Source organism: Porites lutea, chromosome 3 (genome assembly GCF_958299795.1).
Source record: "Porites lutea chromosome 3, jaPorLute2.1, whole genome shotgun sequence".
NCBI classification, from domain to species: Eukaryota; Metazoa; Cnidaria; class Anthozoa; order Scleractinia; family Poritidae; genus Porites; species Porites lutea.
Window position 1 is genome coordinate 27,179,568 of NC_133203.1, and position 18,313 is coordinate 27,197,880.

Consider the following 18,313-nt stretch of genomic DNA (forward strand, 5'->3'; position numbering starts at 1 on the left):
ATCCTAATTAAAAAATCCTGGCGCATATGTGGGGACCCTCTATTAGTGAGGACACAACACGTCTGTAAATTTTTATCACTATTGCACACGATTTTATGAGTCTTAATAGTCTTTTGGAAAAGCTATATCTATCTTATAACTTTTCTGACATTATCTATTCCCGATCTCTAATTTCATAGACTAAAAAATAATGGGGAACCTCGCGAAAAGAAATCCACCTTTATGTCACAATTTCAGTTACTCGGACCCGGATTCCTAACTCGACCTATTGAAACGAACAAGGAGCCGTACATTTCTTTTAACAAACTTTTTTTTTTTGAAAGGGCTTGATAGTTTAACTTCATCAAATTAAATCAACTCATTAATCAGAGAAACAAAGTTACAATGCCGGCGACAAAACATTTTATCTTTACATTGTGGGGACTATATTAAAATGTGTTGATTACCTAACAGGACAATGCTGCACAGAGTTAACAACTAAATAACGAAATGATTTATGCAGCTTGCCTTTAGATAGTTACATTTGCCGCGCTCCGCTAGTATACCCAAGACGTTCCTGAGGTAACTGAAAGCTCAAAAAAACTTGCTCTGCTTATCATACTAGAGGTTGTGTACCCTGCGAGCAACAATTGAACTACGCAACAGCCTGACAAGCCATGCACGCGAACGACTTCGTAAACGCTAAAAGCCATACAAGAGAGAAACCTCTGCTCGCAGGGAAGAGGTTGTGCTAATTCGTCACCAAAAGATGAACGAAAATATCCAAAACAATCACTTGCCGCCTTGCCTAAACACTTAGCAGTATAAATAACGCACGTCCACGCAGAAACAGCTTTCATTTGGTTCACTGAGGTCTTTGCCTTGATCTAGCAGTCATTTGAATATCAGGCCTCGAATAAAGAAACTATCGCAGTATATTTATTGCCAGGAATCATTAGCGAATTCATTTAGACGAAAAAGTAGTCCATACTTTTTTCGTTTCGTTGACAAATTTCACTGATCACCTTTTTGGTCCCCTTAATTTCTCATTGCCCCAGGACCAGAGCAATGGGGACTATACAAACAAATAGGGCGTTTAGACAACGGCTTAATATGCTGTTATCACAGTATGTATACTGCAACATTTTAAGCCACTAACTAGGGTCGGTATGCTATTACTGGCCTAAAATATTACATATATACCGACTAACAAGTTAAGCCATTAGTTACTGGCTTAAAATATTACAGTGTATAATAAGTTTGGTAAGAAATTAAGCCGTTAGTTATTGGCTTAAAATGTTACAGTATGTAATAAGTGTGGTTCCGAATTAAGCCGTTAGTTATTGGCTTAAAATGTTACAGTATGTAATAAGTGTGGTTCCGAATTAAGCCGTTAGTTATTGGCTTAAAATGTTACAGTATATAATAAGTTTGGTTAGAAGTTAAGCCGTTAGTTATTGGCCTAAAATGTTACAGTATGTTGTAAGTGTGGTCCAAATTAAGCCGTTAGTTATGGGCTTTAAATGTTACAGTATGTAATAAGTTTGGTTCGAAGTTAAGCCGTTAGTTATTGGCCTAAAATGTTACAGTATGTTGTAAGTGTGGTCCAAATTAAGCCGTTAGTTATTGGCTTTAAATTTTACAGTATGTAATAAGTTTGGTTAGAAGTTAAGCCGTTAGTTATTGGCCTAAAATGTTACAGTATGTTGTAAGTGTGGTCCAAATTAAGCCGTTAGTTATTGGCTTAAAATGTTACAGTATGTAATAAGTGTGGTTCCGAATTAAGCCGTTAGTTATTGGCTTAAAATGTTACAGTATGTAATAAGTTTGGTTAGAAGTTAAGCCGTTAGTTATTGTCCTAAAATGTTACAGTATGTTGTAAGTGTGGTCCAAATTAAGCCGTTAGTTATGGGCCTAAAATGTTACAGTATGTTGTAAGTGTGGTCCAAATTAAGCCGTTAGTCATGGGCTTAAAATGTTACAGTATGTAATAAGGGTGGCTCCAAGTTAAGCCGTTAGTTATTGGCTTAAAATGTTACAGTTTGCAATGAGTGTGGTTCCAAATTAAGCCGTTAGTTATTGGCTTTAAATGTTACAGTATGTAATAAGTTTGGTTCGAAGTTAAGCCGTTAGTTATTGGCCTAAAATGTTACAGTATGTTGTAAGTGTGGTCCAAATTAAGCCGTTAGTTATTGGCTTTAAATTTTACAGTATGTAATAAGTTTGGTTAGAAGTTAAGCCGTTAGTTATTGGCCTAAAATGTTACAGTATGTTGTAAGTGTGGTCCAAATTAAGCCGTTAGTTATTGGCTTAAAATGTTACAGTATGTAATAAGTGTGGTTCCGAATTAAGCCGTTAGTTATTGGCTTAAAATGTTACAGTATGTAATAAGTTTGGTTAGAAGTTAAGCCGTTAGTTATTGTCCTAAAATGTTACAGTATGTTGTAAGTGTGGTCCAAATTAAGCCGTTAGTTATGGGCCTAAAATGTTACAGTATGTTGTAAGTGTGGTCCAAATTAAGCCGTTAGTCATGGGCTTAAAATGTTACAGTATGTAATAAGGGTGGCTCCAAGTTAAGCCGTTAGTTATTGGCTTAAAATGTTACAGTTTGCAATGAGTGTGGTTCCAAATTAAGCCGTTAGTTATTGGCTTTAAATGTTACAGTATGTAATAAGTTTGGTTCGAAGTTAAGCCGTTAGTTATTGGCCTAAAATGTTACAGTATGTTGTAAGTGTGGTCCAAATTAAGCCGTTAGTTATTGGCTTTAAATTTTACAGTATGTAATAAGTTTGGTTAGAAGTTAAGCCGTTAGTTATTGGCCTAAAATGTTACAGTATGTTGTAAGTGTGGTCCAAATTAAGCCGTTAGTTATTGGCTTTAAATGTTACAGTATGTAATAAGGGTGGCTCCAAGTTAAGCCGTTAGTTATTGGCTTAAAATGTTACAGTTTGTAATGAGTGTGGTTCCAAATTAAGTCGTTAGTTATTGGCTTAAAATGTTACAGTATGTTATAAGTGTGGTTCCAAGTTAAGCCGTTAGTTATTGGCCTATCATAACGACATCTGCGTCGAAATCCGTAATCTGAAGATTCGAAAGAATGCTTGCTTAACACGAGCGAAATGAAACGTTTCATTAGTTTGGGTGCTTTGAGGGTAATGGCGGGGCGTTAATCAAAACAATTACAGTCACTGCACTATTCCAATTTCTTTTCCAGTTTTGTGGAGTTGTTTATAAAACAGCAAATAGCCCCTTTCCTTCTTAATAACTTCCCAATCCGAGACCAAACCCCTTTCTCCTCATAGTATGTGTAAAAGTGCTTTGCAGAGTAGAGGGAAATTCATTGGGTAATTACTATTTACCATAAGTGACTCGGGTGCATTAAACCCTTCATAGTCCTCCCAGGCAAGAAAGAGACACAATCACACATCTTATCTAGTGTTTATTACTTAGTAAAGTTGTTTCCCGACCCCCTCGCTTTGCGATGTTATCCATGCACTGTAAGTTGCACTAAATATAGTTTCAATAAAGTAGAAGTTACTATGTTGGGGGTGTCCTACATAGGATTGGGAAAAGTTCGCCAGAACAGCCTTTGCTTTGATGTGAGGTTTTTATAGGTCTTAAAAAAGTCACTACCAATTCACGAGCTCAACAACCTATCACGTCCATTTGGTCACGTGCTCGTGTTTTAAACCCTGGTAAAACACTGTCGAACTGAAAAGTCGGGCGGCATTTGATTTCAGTCCAGGGTGAAATCGGGGTTGATTGTAATTTGTTTCGTTGATGTTCTTTCTTTAGCTCAAGAAACGTCCGCTCCGAACTGGTCATGCAGTCCCAAAACCACACAATAATAATTCTAACAATAATTCCCAAGGCGACCGGCCACGTAATGCGTGCTGGCATCTTCAAATCCATTTGTGCAACACGAAATTAAAATTATCACATTGGTACGCTAAACCAAAAATTATCGCACAAGTTCGCCACACAAACAAACTCGGATATTCCCTAGAGATTTTCGCCTCGTGGTTTTATAACCTGATAAAACACTCCCGCTCGTTTATTAAACAGTACTTAACCGCTTGGCAGTCAATTAACGCTCTCTAACTCTCTCCTACTTTTGTACAAACTGCGCTACTTATATCTCGCGCGAAGCCACATGCGACGCAGTGATTGGTCGAGGCCAGTTTCTATTCAAAGGGCGGTAACCTTTCAGTATCCTTTGACGGATTAGCTCCGATTCCCGGGTTGAACTAACTTTGTCACGTTTCAATCTAGATTTAATGATTAACCGAACCTAAGTCAATGCCAAACCAACCGAGAGGTGTTTCAATACCAATCACCGCGCGTACTGGTCTTCGTTCGTTACCTGTAATAGTTGACTTGTAGCGTGCTATCAATTACAAGCTTTGCGGAACGTGATCTCATTTCGGAAACGGTTCAAAAACGGTGAAAAGCTTATTATTACAGCGTGGTAATTAAGAAGGTAATTAGACAAAATATTAAAATGTTCATGGCTCGCTGTAGAGTGAACTCAAGCAGTTCCTCAGTTCGTACTGGCAAATAGGCCAGGATGATTCTTACAAACCGGTAACTTAGTTACTTAATTACAGCATCATTGGTGTTAGGAGGGATGACCATGCTGTGATGCTAGCATTACGAGCCACTCGTGGTTCCAGACCAAACTAAGTAATTTCTCGGGTTAAGAGAACAAAAGTTGTTTACGGCTTTTGCGGTATAAATAATTAAGTTGGCCAGTTTTTGTCCTGCGCCAAACCAAACCAACAAAAAGGGAGGCGTTGGAACACACGTAACATACGTATTTTGTGCTATCATTTGAAATGGGAACGAAAGCCAGGTCTAAAACGCGGGTCACATTCCACGGGCCACAGGTACAGGTCACTGCCTTATTGGTTATTGATATCTAAGGCAAACAGTTTCACCTCGATGTAAAACACCAGTTTGGATAACGATTAGGGCTAGGAGACACTTTTGCGCCTGTTTATTTTTCTGTAGCACTGTGACCGGTATGTTGACCTGTGGCCAGTGACTCGCGTTGTAGACCCGCCGGTGTATGAAGCGTTTGCCTGGTGCACTTCTTTGCCAAGTCAATCAGCGGATGGTTTGACACTATCTTTGATCAGGGTCAGCTAATGCTCTTGAATTACGGATCTAACAAACGTACATCCTTGCTATTTAAGTCTTCAATCCAATCCGACCACCCAGCAACGACTGTTCCGTCATCTTCAATTCTATCCTCAAATTTTACCAAGTACCCTTCATGTTTCCGGTATGCCACGATTTGTCCTTTGCACCATCCCCAGTACTTTGTCACCTTTCCTGATTTGTTCTTTTCATCATATTCAACTTCAATGACACGATTGATTAACGCTCTACCATTCGGCCTTCTTTTCTGACTGATTATATGGCGGCGCTTGTCTGGTGGACCTTCATCTCCTGAATTCCCAATGCTTGTAGGCTTTCGTTTACTTTTTGGTTTACCAGGTGATGCCCTATAAGAGGTTGTAACATTATCTTCGCAAACTGCTGTTTTCACCGCTTGCAGGCGATCCTCCAGGTAAATGTTTTTCATTAAAGTATGAAGAACGGTACAGCCTTCATGCAGTGATTGTCGGTTCAATGCCTCGACTGGATTGGTCGTACATGGTCCTTCTTCCCAATCTTTCTCTTCCATTTCCTTAAAGGCCCTTGTAAACATTGCTAGGTGATTCAACCGACACCACCACTTTCTCCAGTGCTTCAGTTTTGTCCAATTATGGTTGTCAAGCTTGTCAAGTTCAGAACACAGGTCGCACTCAATCAACTGTTTAGCGTCTTGCAGTTTCCTGGAGCCCGATAGTACATCGAAAGTTAGGTAAATATTTTCTTTATCTCGTTCCTCTTCGATTTTGCGGGCTAAATTTTTGAAGATTCGAGTTTCATCCTCGCTTTGGCAAACCAACTTACAGACTCTATTCACTGATCGTTGCCAATGAACACTGCACCCCCGGATGACTTTCTTGGCCAGTTCTTCACCGAGACATTCTTTCAGTCCTTTGTATTGTGCATCGTCGAAATCCACGAGTATAGACTTTAACTTTGCACCGTTTGAGAAATGAGCATGATCATGTGAAACCTTGTCGAAAATTGTGGTTATAGACTTGGCATAAGTCTCGCCATCTTGTCTACTGCACAGTACTCTTGCGACCGCGTTATACACGCACGTTTGATCGTTGAAAGTTACGATGTTAAGAAGGTATGGAAAAAAGTCGTTGCCTGTGTAAGTCACATCCATGAAGAAATCTTCTGCTCTACTCAAAAGAGTTGATTGAAATGGCGACATAAAAAACGCGTACTTCCTGGCAGGCGTAAAAATATACTCAGATCCTTCCATCTGATACTGTCCCATCATTTTGTTGACTTTTTCTCTTATGTTCGTGCTTTCATCATATAACTGGTTACCTTCCACTTTTTTCCTAATTTTATCAAAACCAAGTATCTCATCTAGTAAACGAAGTTCTTTATGAAAAGACATCCATTTTCCAAGCGCCATTTTCCTCTCTCTCCTCACACGGTCAGCGTTAGCTGCAGGTGAACTGGCTTCAGCGGGGACGTAACCAATTCCAAATCCCTTCATGATATCTTTGGTACTTTTACTACTATCATCAGATACCACTTTCCTGATGTCCTCTTTAACTTTGCTCGACAGGATGTGTGGTGCTGGTTTTGAGTGATTATGTTGCGTGCCTGGCACAACCCCAATCCATCGCCTTCCATCGTCAAGGGATGGCCATATGTAAACCATATGTGCAGGACACAGTCCAGTGGAAACAAGAGAATGACTGTCTCTGTGGTGTACACATCGATTGACCTTTTGTCTGTTAGAGACAACATAGGAACAGTCAGGACCAGTACACTTCTTCACACCTTCACAAGGCCCTCTTCTCACATTTAATGAGGTATCCACACCATCTATAACTATATTGTGCTTGGCTGTTTGTGTGCTTCGTTTTGACAGCTGATTATCATCCCAAATAAAATGAGATTGAGTACTGGGAGCGAAACTTAACTTTCTATAATCTTTAACGAAAATAAAGTTTGGTTGCGACGTCGCTGAGGATGTGTCAAATCCTGGGAATTCATACTGGTCCTTAAGCGTTAATTCAATCCAATTTGCTGAATTCTTCAGGCAATCCTTTATTTTCGGCAAATGATGATGTCCTCTTCGAGTCCTTGCTCTTGTGACTACCTCCTTTTGTTTTGTTTTTTGATCGAAGGGATCGTTTATTGGATCCAGAACCAGGATATCATAAGGAGAATCCAGAAATTGCTTCCCTTTCTCGGAAACTTTGTACTGCCTACATACTTAATGACGTGCACCTTATTATGTTATATTTTATGTCAATCAACTGTAAATTAATAGCTTGTCTCAGAACCCTTGACCACCACCCTTGGGAACTTCTACCTTCAAAAGTCTTCGTACCAGCGGAATATGTCTGCGTTTCCTCCATGATTTTCTGCATTTCGGGTAGAGGGAATGTATCTTTCTTGCTCGCTCTTAACCATCCAATCAGTACTTCCTCTTTTACCCCTTCCTTATAAGCCCGTATTAGTCCAAGGTCTAAAACTGCCTGAAGTAGAAGCCTTATCGCTTCCTTTGCGTTGAAATCTCTTTTATCTTTGATATCACAACTGGAACAACACTCGTCTACACACTGCAACTCCAGCTGACCTTCTCCAAACTTACTGATTATTTCCTCTCTCATACATCGCCCGCAGTATATAGAGTAGACCCAGCGCCATGATTGAATTAGTTGTGCTTTTATCTGTTCTTCTTCACTTTTTGAACAGTTTTTGGTCGAGAAAGCTAATCTTTGGTCGTCCTTTGTCTCATTGATTAGAAGAAAACCATCAGCGTTGTTACCACTTCTTCCAGCTCTGCCAAATTCTTGGATCATAACACTAAGGTTACGCATGCAACCCACCCTGAAAATATTGTCCACATGTGGACTATGTGTGCCAACTTCATAGGACTCAGTGGCTACCAAAACTTGAAACCCTTTTCCTCTGAAGGCAGAGTCAGTCTTCTTCTTTACATCGTGAGTCATCCCTTTTCCGTAATAAGGTCTAACATTTTCTTCGCCTAATAGCAGCTTGAGTGATGATGTCATTAGTTCAACATCACTACGGAAATCCATGTATACGATGGCATATTCATCACCAGATATATTCTTTATATCCGTAGCACATTCCGACCAAATGTCTTCCTTTGTATTTTCTTTTACTGCTGATCTGGAGCTCTTCTTCTTCTTTGATGTAACGTATGATTAATGTTCAACTTGATGTTGCTGCGATTGATCGAACCTTTAATAAGGACAGGATTCTTCAAATAATCCGCGCACAAACTCTGCATTTGGGTCTGACTCAAGGTGGCAGTTAATGTCATCACAGGCACGCAACTGAAGCTATCCTTAATTCCTTTGAAAAAATCGTAGCTTGATCGGAAATCGGAGTTCCGATCAAACATTTTGTGCACCTCATCCAAAACCAATAATTTGACATTTGTCTTGATTCTTTCAAGATTGTAAGAAACACGATCGACGAAGTGCTCAGGAGTCGTGAATACGATTGATGGGAAAGAATTGCCATTATTATTATTAAAAAGTCTATCATGATTCCGTTGTGCGTCTTGTCCAGCGGGCCTTCCTAACGCAATGGCATCAATGTTTACTTTCTTCAACCCCTCAATCTGTGAGTTTATTAGTGATATGGTAGGGGTTATTACGACCACAAATTTTTCGCGCTCGAAGAGAGAAGGCAACTGAAAGCACAAACTCTTACGACTTCCAGTTGGTTGTACAACTATCACATCTCGGCCGAGTTGAACGCTTTGAATGGCTTGAATCTGGAAATCGTTCAATGAATTTAAGCCAAATTTTGTTAAGTGCCCCTTCCAGAGGATCAAATCGTCCTCTTTAACAGAAGGCAATTCTTCGGGTGGAGTGTAATTACCATGATCATTTTTGTTTGTTGTGTTAGATGGAGGAGAACCTTCACTTCGTTCCATTTCTGGGGTTACGTACAAATGTTCTACCTCACCAGCATCGGCGATAACAGTTTCAGTGGGTTTTTGTCTCATCGTTAAGTAAGCCGCAGTATCTTTTTTTTCCTGTGGAGAATGATCTTTTTTTTCTGTGCTTTTGGAGGAGGTAGGACAAACCCGGAGTAGTCATATAGGCTACAATAGGTCCTAACCAATCAGAGCGCAGCAAAAATTTGATCCACCAATCAGAATCGAGCATTTAGCCCATGTGACCAAATTGACGTCACAATGCCCATATTTGGGCATCCATGTTCACGTGACCCCATGGGGAAAAGAACACGCACACACAAGAGGTTGATCCACATTCTTCACATAGTTTTAATGAACGTACCGCGTAGAGCCTGGTTACAAGTGGGACGTAGGTGAGGTCCTAGTGACGTCAAGCCCTTTTTTTCTTACAAATCTAATAGCAGGTCGAGTTCATCCCCAATCCTCTCGTAGCCATAGGGATAGCTCGATCGAGTGGTCATATCGATAACGCGCTTCTCAAACACCAACCCATACTACTTCACGCGCGGAACCACTTAAATTTGTTTCTTCTCTAGATCCCGTGTGAAATGATAAGGGGTGACAATGTTCAAATGTCGGCGAGAGTCCTGAGGCGAGTCTAGTTCCGAGAGAATATTGTCTTTCATCGTGTGGAAATTAAGAATCGCAGATCCGCGGACGTTCAGCGTGAAACCGCGTACCTTGCACACTACTTTGCCTGCGCGAGTCGTGTACCCATAATTCTTGGCGCCCCCAGAAACGAACTCGGTGATGACGTCTCCGTCCAATTCATCGGTCATGTCCCCCAGAAAATCACCCGTGGTAATGGAGGGTTGACCGGGACGCCATCGGTAAATCACACTGTCCGTATCATAGTAAAGGACTTGCTGTTGAAGGATGTCCAGGGACTCGTAGAGCTTGAGCCGAGCATGGCACGTAGTGAAAGCCGCCACAAAGATATTGGTCTTGGTGCCTTTGACGGCATTGTCTTGGACACTGGTGTAGACAGCCTCCAAGATGTCGTCGGTACAGAGACGGAGAGTACTGAGATCGAGAGCCGCATCGGAGATGAGATTGAACAAATGGGCGGGGTCCTTGACAGTGACGGTGGTGGGTTTGTTCATCCGCTCGCCGAACTTGCCCCAGAAACTGTTCAACATCAATTTGGCGGTAGCCTTGCGACCGGGATTTTTGGCAATGCTGGCGATGTCCAGTCGGATACCCTCCCGTTCCTGGTAGCGGAGAATGTACTCTCGTTTCTGCTCGAGGGTCTGACACCAACCGGGCCACCCCGCGGACTCTTGCTTCAACTTGAGCCAGGTGTTGACGTATGTGGCGAAAAGACCCGTCCTGCGTTGCTCGGGGGGAAAATGCCAGACTTCGTGGATCTTGACCAGCGTGTACCCCTTTTCGCCGGCTTTGACGAGTTCGGGCGTACACCAGGTTCCGCGTAGTGTACGATCGGCGTCCGAATGAGGGCAATAATGGGTTCTGGTCAACATGGGTTGGGCCTGCTCTGTCTGGACACAGGCACGGCAGAGAGGAAAGGTGAGCTTTTGGCCACAGCGTACAGGCAAGACGGGGTGGAATAGACCAGCCGGGGGAAGAATGTCCACAGTAGCCAATCCAAAATAGGAACCCAGTGACTGGTCGGCGGGTTGAGTGATGATCTTGGGATGACCAATGGGGTAAGGGCAGTTCTTGTTCACCCACGGGTACAAGGAGGTCACATCCACATAGCGTATTTCCTCGCCCTCCCCAGCTACAGTGTGCAGAGCCACCGCGCCGGTTCGACCTCCAAAAAAGGCCTCGCGGGGTTCCAGGGGAGCCACCAGATCGAAGGAAGCCAGAAACTGAGATACAGCGGGCTCGTTGTCGACCAGTCGGTCCCAGTCACACTCCCACATTTCGATGACGGTGTAACCCGCTCGGAGCAGAGCCATGCGTTTGGAGAGCGTGGCCTGATACAGTTCCTCCACGGTTCGATCCGGCACCGCATAATGTTTGGCGTCTCTGCTGGGATAACAGCGGGGACAGCCATGGCAGAGACATCCGTGGAACTCGTAGACGGTTCGGGTCAGGGGATCGTAGCCATCGACAAAATAACTGTTGGCGATAGTTCGGACCGACTGTTCGCCCCCGTTACGAACATGACGAATGCGGTCGGCACTGGCCCCCTCCTTGGGAATTTGATGTTCTTGATAGTACAGCCATTGTAGGGCCTTGAGGGATTGGTTGACTTGGGCCCCTCGCCAACCCCCTAGTGGTTCGACAGCGATGGTGTCGGGGGTCAAATGGTGCCTGCGCCAATACAGATTGCAGGCACTGGCAATCGTGATACACTTGGCCATGGGATTGAAGCCAGCCTGCCGTTCAAATTCTTGCTGAAAAGCTTCACACCCCGCTTTCAACAGAGCCACATCCGATTTGCAATAGTCAATCATTTCTTGACGGAAATCGAAGCGCACGTTACGACGGACTTGATCCGCATGCCAACGCGTCAGTTCGTCTTTCTTTTTGGCCATCATGCCCTCGGGATCGTAAAATTCCAAATCGGGGATGCGGCCCACATACTGTTGATGATCCGGGGTATTGAACAAATGGGGAAAGAAGCCCTTCTTTAATTCGGTCAAATTGAAGGTGCTGGGAAAAGAGGCGAGTGGCATGGGCAAGAAACACAACGAGTCAATGAATTTGACAGCTCCGCTCCTGAAGGACAACACTTTCGCGCCCACGGTCAGTTGATCCACCACTTCGCGTTGTTGCTGGTACAGTTCGTGCAGAATAAACATGCCGTCAATCCTTTCAAGTTGTGAAACACCACGAGAATGTTCCGCTCACTCTCGCTGTCCGGGACCTCAGTGAGATCATCCAAATCGCGCAAAAATTGTAGGGCACAGTCCTCCCCGTCCAACACATGAATAGTGGCTTCTTCACTAGACGAATAACACAACAAATTGGCCACAAACACGCCTTCTGCATTTTGCATGGCTTCAAAATCGGCATAAACAAACAGGGGAGGGGGTGGCGCCACCATGCTACCTCCCCCCTCCTCTGTTGGTTCAGTCTCCTCATTCTCTACCACGGGTTGAATGTAACACTTATGATCTTGGATGGACACCCATTCTTGACACACGGGACATTTGGCGTACCTACACTTATGACGTCGATCAGGAACCACCGTGTACTGGGCTTGACACTTGAGACAGGTTTTGATGGACTGACATTGCTTGCTGACCACATGATGATGTTTGCATTGGCTGCCGTAAAACTTGCGGTGACATAGGGGGCAATACTCCGTGGGGTGGGTGCCACGCACATAATCCTGACAATCAAAGCGCCCACAAGCACGGCAGCGTCTCCCTTGACAAGTGTGACTGGTCCGATCGTTGGTGTTGAACCCTCGTTCACAGTCCAGGCAATAATAGGAGCGGTTGACAAACGCAGGAAAGGACGTGCAACCATCAAAATGATCATTGGATTTGAGTAAACGAATTGGATGAGGCGCGTCAGGTCCTTTGAAGATCAGAAAAAACGGTTTCATCCGGGTCATCACCAGCAATTGATATTGAGGCCCCAACGCCTGTTGAAATTGCCGAAGCTCTGGCAAACCACAGGGACCCTCCGCGACTCCTGCTTGCTGATGGAGTGCCTGGGCTTGACGTAACTGCACAGGACGACCACGTTTGAGATTGTCCCAGTCGCGAAACCCATCCACGCCTTGATCTTTATGGCAGTGGGCTCGCATGGTGACGATAGCGCGAGCACAACATAGGGCATCTCTGTTTTTGATGGGGATGATACATTTCTTTTTCTTATTGTCTCGATCCAGGCATAGACGTCCCACATTGTGTTGTTTATGTCGACCGGACCCTGGACCGGGCATGGAGACAAACACCACATCCACTTGGAAACCGCGATCGGGGTTGAAGGCTTCATTGCTATTCAACTTGCCAGCCAAGGTGGCCAACATCTCATCCAAACGAGCCGTGCGTTGTAAAAACTCCCCTACGGTGAAATTCTCTGTTTGATAGGCGTGGGTGAACCCGTGAGCCGTGATGGCAAAATTCACAAAATGATGGGCGGGTCGCTGCTCGCGGCCGAGTTCTGTTTCAATGGCTTGGTGTAACGCTTCGGTCAAGGCCATGCCAATATTGTCCCCAGGGACAGGATCCCGCAATTGCCGTAATTGCGCATTGAATTGTGCTCGCTCCACTACATCACGCCAGCGGCGAGTGGTACGTGAGAAACAAAGAGAGATTGTTACAACAGAAACGTGAACGGCGGGCGGCCCAGAAAAAGTTGAAACCACCCCGTCCACCTAAACCAGCTCCCACACCCGAACAGTTGACAAAAGCCCGAGAGTTCAACCGACTGGCCTGCCAGCGATATCGAGCCAAAAACGCGGCCTATGTACGCTGCTTGAATCGGGACTATTACTACAGGAACCGTGAGCACATTGTGCAACAGCAGCGAGACCGTCGTGCCAAAAATCGACAGGCCAGAGAGAGTCCATTCCAAAAGTTACGGGCGTTGGCGGACGTGTGTGCTGCCCGGTTAATTGAAATTGAGTATGGATACCCCCGGATCGAGCCAGCGACCCAAGAAAAAGCGGGACCCCGAGACCAATAAACGGAACCAAAAACTGTACCGGCAACGGCAATATGCGGCGGTGAACGGGATCGAAAAAGTGAAAACCCTTCACCGACAACGCTACCACGAACGCTTGGCGCGCATGAAAGCCAACGGGGAGTACGAGGCCTTCAAGGCCAAAAAGGTCCAGGAGGGCATGCGACGCTACCATGCCATGTCCGAGGAGCGACGGAGTGAAGTGAAACGTAGGAACGCGCAATGCCAAAAGAACTGGATGCAGAGAATGAAGGAGGAGGGGACCTACGAGGCCTACAAACATCGATTGAATGTGCGGCGGCGGGCATTGCAAGTGGAGAAAAAGCGAACCTTGGGCGAAGAAGGGTGGAGAGCCTTGCAAAAACAAAAATATGAGAAGCGGGTGGAATCGATTCGGCGTCAACGCTGCCAATGGTTGGACGAGCAATTGGACCGTCCCTTTCCCCTCCCGTGGTTGCCGTAAGACTGGGCTGAGTCTGAGCCTGAGGAGGACACTGTACAAACCCTTCGGGCGAACGCGTTGGAGCAAATGGACCAGTATTTGTAAGAACAAGAATGAGTTTATTAAACTAAGTGTTGTAACAATTCAACCATGTTGTCTTTTTATGAGTGTGTTAAGTAGTCACATGCCCAATCTCAGTTTGGTTTTCATGATGCGTCTAACAATACGCTCCGTCAGGGTTTTGCGACCAGGGAGTTGATCAATCTTGGCAATCATCTTGCGATCCGCCACCCATTTATCTTTCAATGTCTTGGCTTTATCATAATCCATGTCATGCACTTTCGCGATCCTGTCTAACCGGTTGATGCCGGGATCCCCACGGGCCAATCTTTTTTTCAAATGGGTCCCAGGTCCCATGTACTGATAGCCGGGCCAATGAAATTCAATGCCCGTCTTGTTGAGGAGGTTTTGCACATCAAATACCTTGCCCCCGCGTTGCGATCGTCGTCGTCGCCTCGGTCGGGTACGGGGCGCAGCAACACGACGTCTCCGTCCCATCACGGGGTTTTCCACGATTTCCAATCCAACGCTTTCTTGGCCAGACCGGCGGCTTTCTTTTTGGCGACCCCGCCGGCTTTTTTGCGAATCCCGCGCTTGAGCGATTTCTTGATGGAGTCCACACGTTCACTGGGGGTATCCCAGGGTTCTGTGCCAGGCTCCTCTGAAAAAAGCAACTCGTGTGCCAACTCGGCACTGCTCGGTTGGGGCGTAAACTTGAGTTTCTTTTTGGCACTGGGGGTGATGTTCGGTTTGGGCGGGACAGGTGGTTTTCTGGGCCCACCCGGCGTGGACCCTTGTTTTATACCCTGGGTCGCCTTGACCAATTGCGTAAACCACGCTTGCATAGGCCCCGCCTCAAAATCATCGTCGCCCGGGGTCGTGGCCCCTGCTGCGCTCACACCACCGGCCGGGGCCCCAAACGGTTGGCGCACTTTTTTGGTCCAATGGCATAATTGACGGCTCACGGCTTTGAGTTGAGGCCGTTTCCAGGCATCGGGGGCATCACTGGTCAGGAGCACATGTTGTTTGGCAGCCAAATCGGCGGTTTTGGTCAAGCGGGTATCTTCCACCAATTCTTGTTTGTACTTGTCTCTTAATTGTAAAAAAGCAGGGGCGTTGCCCACCGTGGTGCTCACCATCTCGGGTTCCATGGTGCAACTGAGGTGTCTGGTCTAGCGTATGCAACGTTTATAACATCGGTAGAGTTCAGGCCAGAGGGCGCCGCCTTTTTGAGCCATCATGATGGCGCGCCGTCGTTTCACAGAATGCGCGGGTTTGGCCATGGCGCGTAAACTCTGGGCATGGGGTTTGAGCAACGTGATAGTGTGTCGGGAGCGGGGGACGGTGCCGCGGAGAGTGTTCATCACCAATTCACTGATGGCATTGATCTGATCCGCATTCGCCATCCACAACAATTCTTGTCGTTTATGTTGATTGGCTTCTTGTAAGACGCTCTTCAAGAACGGGGCTTGACGTTCCATGCGCCACGCCATGCTTAAGGTTAAGGAATTGCCACGACCCAGCTCTATTTATGGTAAATTGGGCCCCACACTGGCGACACAGTTCCCCATGATAATGCTGTTGCATACGACGTCGACATCGCTGACACAACGCGGCCTCGATCTCCTCAGTCCACTCTAACGACAACGTAATGGCCTTGCGGGGTGGTCTAGTCCGGTCGACGAAGACGGATCCTGGGTTTGTATTTCCTGAGCCACAAAGGCGAGAGAGCCATTGCCAACAGCGGTAGCCTACCTCCGCTTTGCAGACCGCGTCGACGACGTCGTTTTCGGGAGACATAACGATGCCGACGTCCATTGGGTCCACGGACCATCCTCCAACAATGTCTTGTTCCCCACCAAGCGTGTCTTTTATAGCATCCCTAGCGTTCGCAACGGAGGCAAACCCGTTCGACTTAACATCCGCTGGACCCGTCGTTTATTGGCCGCCCATTGTGCGGCACTGATCTTGCCCACTTTTTTCTTGCGCGTCGCGGCTTGAATGGCTTTTTTAGTGCCATAAGCCGCGGCACCACTCACGGCTCCAGCCGCTGCCGCCTTGGCTGCAGCAATGGCAGCGGGGATGAGGAATATTGGGAGGATACCCCCTCGTTGCTTTCGGCGTCGTTTTCGTCTACCACAATGCATGATGATCCCTTGTTTGTCCAACAGAAGACACGCCTCTTGTCTTTTATACTCTTTTTTCACATGATGGAACAATTAAACGATTCCCCCGCATAGCGTTTTCGTTTGCCGGATTCCACTTCCCGTCGGCGTTTGTCGGCAATTTTGATGGCACGCTTGGTTTGATGATCCCCGATGGCTTTGGTGATCCCATAGCCGGCTTTGAGAATCCCGATAGGCAGACCGGGCCCGACACCCCCCACTTGACCCCTTCGTCGTTTGGCAGGGGATCGACGTCGGGTCGTCGTGCGTTTGCGTTTGCGTCTAGGGGCCATACCACTTCGACATCGGCCACACATGGTTTTGGGACGGTAGAAGGAAGGACCCTGGTTTTATATCTTTTTTTTGTTCACGGGCGTCGACCCCGTCCACGGGCTCGGCCACGGCCACGGCCGCGTCCTCGGCGGGGTGGTACAGGGGGCGGACTTGGGCTGGAGGTTCGGGTAGAGGTGCGGCGCACGGAAGGTCGCCCTCCTTCTTCATACACGGTGGTGACGGTATTGGTATGCGTGATATTGCGAATGCGTCTCCCTCGAGCCCGTTCTTGAGCATCTTCATTCAACAAATCCAACCGTCGCCTTAATCCCCGCCGTCGATCGTCATCATCTTCATCCTCGTCCTCCGACGGAGGGGGGGAATCGGGGGATGGGGGAGACGGCACGCGGGGACGTCGTCGCGGTTGTTTGGCGGCGATGGTGGGACGTCCAGTGGGGGTCGTCACCGTGGAGGTGGTGGTCCTGGTCCCTGCTCCAGCACTGCGTCGGGCGGTGAGGGGACGGGAGGGAGCCGTGGTGGTCGTGGCGTTGGTGACAGGACGTGGTCTGGGTCGTCTGGAGCTGGCGGTGGTGGTGGTGGTGGCCGTGGGACGTGTTCGGGTGGACGTGGTGGGGCGGGTTTGGGTGGCTGTCGTGGTGGGAGCGGTGGTGACAGAGGGTGGTGGTGGTGGCGCCGTGAGGGTGGTGGTGGCCGGGGTGGTGCCTGTGCCTGCCACGGGTGGTAAGGTGAAGGCGTTCAAGGCATCGTCCACATTGACCGGGTAGGTCAAATTAAAATCCTCAATCTCTTGATCCAATTGGGCTCGATCGACCGGTCGGGTCAATTCAGTCACCATGTCCGTCATGCTGCTGAGGTCCTGGAGGGGAGGAGGTGCTGTGGGGGAGCCCACCCCGGCAGGCGAGAGGGTCGGGGTCTCCATGCGGACCGATAAGTCACGTTGTTGTCCGCCTTCTCTTTGCCGACGGACTCTGGCGAGTTCTCGTTGCAGTTCGTTTTCGAACGGCAGGGACATCCACGGGGAGGGTATGGACTTGCGCCTTGCCTTCTCGGGGCGTTAAATGACTCCACAAGCGGTACCGATCATCCGAGGCCGGCTGCACATCCAACATCAAATAGCCAAAGGGACGAGACGTGATGCGTTTAAATAGGCGCAGGACTTGACGCCATCGGTCGGGAAAGGCTTGCAGTAAAATGGTCCGTATGCCCGTTTGATCCCGGGGGTTCTTGAAGGCCACAATGTAATGCGCGTTGCGATTGATGGTCTTGGAGAATTTACCAGGCGGGAATAAATCTTGCGTCAAATACAAGACGGTGATGTTGCGATGATGGGAATCTTTGGTGAACAAATCCAACACGCGTTTGTCCTGTCCCCCTTCTTCCATCAGATCATCCAACACCAGCACCCCTCCGCGCGTCCGACCAAACCATTGGGTCAAATGACGGGGGTCGGGTAACCCGCGATGAAACTGAATCCCATCCTTCTTTTGCATACGGTCAAACCGGGGTTGCCATCGGTCGTACACATAGACGATTTTTTTGGGTTTGACTTGAAACACGTTGAGGTACCGTAACCATTGTTCCACTAACTCGCTCTTGCCGCTGCCCGACGGGCCAGCCACAATCACACTACTGGGGTGTCGGATCATCCTTCCCACGGTC

At 46.9% G+C, this 18,313-nt stretch overlaps 1 pseudogene; it reads right to left on the bottom strand.

The window, feature by feature from the left end:
• Positions 1-4,664: 4,664 nt before the first annotated feature.
• The window catches only part of LOC140930790 (uncharacterized), a 51,221-nt pseudogene continuing 37,572 nt past the window's right edge, over positions 4,665-18,313 (bottom strand).